General features: G+C 44.4%; 1 protein-coding gene across 4 annotated transcripts in view; it reads right to left on the bottom strand.

The window, feature by feature from the left end:
* Window positions 1–1,429, bottom strand: part of PHC1 (polyhomeotic homolog 1) — a 22,997-nt gene that overhangs the window by 10,340 nt on the left and 11,228 nt on the right. The window lies entirely within an intron of this gene.

The following is a 1,429-nucleotide window of genomic DNA, read 5'->3' as shown; positions in this document are numbered from 1 at the left end:
CCCCGGCCCGGGAGGATCCCACATGCCGCGGAGCGGCTGGGCCCGTGAGCCATGGCCGCTGAGCCTGTGCTCCGCAACGGGAGAGGCCACAACAGTGAGAGGCCCGCGTACCGCAGAAAAAAAAAATAAAATAAAGAGCCTGAACTTTACTTTGGAAACAAAGTTTGTCCATCTTCTTTGTTGTTATATTTCCAGCACCTAGCACAGTGCCTGACAGATAGTAAGCGCTCCAAGGTATGAATGGAGAGAAGGAATGATGAGCACTTAATGGATTACAGGAAGCCACTGAAGAATATGCATCAGAATCATCACGATCAAATCTATAGTTGAAACTATTCTTTTAAACACTGCTGATGAAAGTATAAATCAGTATAACCACTTTGGAAAACAGTTTGGCCTCATAACCTAAAGGTGAATATTCACACACACTCTAATAACCCAGGAATCCCGTAAGAGAAACGCTCGCCGTATACAATGGGTGGCTTGTTTTAAGAATGGTCACAGCAGCACTAGTCATAATAATAAAAGCCTGGAAACCAACCGAATGGCCATAATCAGAAGAGAAGATGAATGAAGATGTGTAGTATATTTACACGATGGAATATTACATAGAAATCAAAATGAATAAAGTACAATGACATACAACAATACAGATGGATTTTGACAATAAGCTATTAAGAAATCATTCCCTAGGGCTTCCCTGGTGGCGCAGTGGTTGCGCGTCCGCCTGCCGATGCAGGGGAACCGGGTTCGCGCCCCGGTCTGGGAGGATCCCACATGCCGCGGAGCGGCTGGGCCCGTGAGCCATGGCCGCTGAGCCTGCGCGTCCGGAGCCTGTGCTCCGCAACGGGGGAGGCCGCAGCAGAGGGAGGCCCGCATACCACAAAAAAAAAAAAAAAAAGAAAAAAAAAGAAATCATTCCCCAAAAGACTGCACACAAGTACAACACAAGTACCTTATAAATTTAAATTATACATATATGTGTGTGTATATATATATGTGTGTACGTACATATATATATATATAAATGATATGGTATCTGGAATTTGCTTCTAAATAATCCACAGGTGAAGGGAAGGGGTCTGGAGAGATTGGCCACATGTTTATAAATGCTGAAGCTGGATGGTTAAGTACATGGAGATTCATATTTCTTTATATTTTTGTTTATGTCTGAAATGTTCCATAATAAAAGTACAGTTTAGAAATATACATAAAGGCAATAAAACTATATAAAAAGGGACACAGGGAAGGATGAACCTAGGAATCATGGGTAAGGGGAGGCAGTGGATGGAACTGGGGATGGCTTATTACATGATTAAAACTTACTGAGGGGGCTCCCCTGGTGGCGCAGTGGTTGAGAATCTGCCTGCTAATGCAGGGGACACGGATTTGAGCCCTGGTCTGGGAGGATCCCACATGCCGTGGAGCA

The sequence above is a fragment of the Physeter macrocephalus genome, chromosome 6, assembly GCF_002837175.3.
Source record: "Physeter macrocephalus isolate SW-GA chromosome 6, ASM283717v5, whole genome shotgun sequence".
In the NCBI taxonomy this organism is placed as follows: Eukaryota; Metazoa; Chordata; class Mammalia; order Artiodactyla; family Physeteridae; genus Physeter; species Physeter macrocephalus.
Note: the sequence above shows the minus strand (reverse complement) of the source record. Positions and strands in the feature narration are given on the sequence as shown.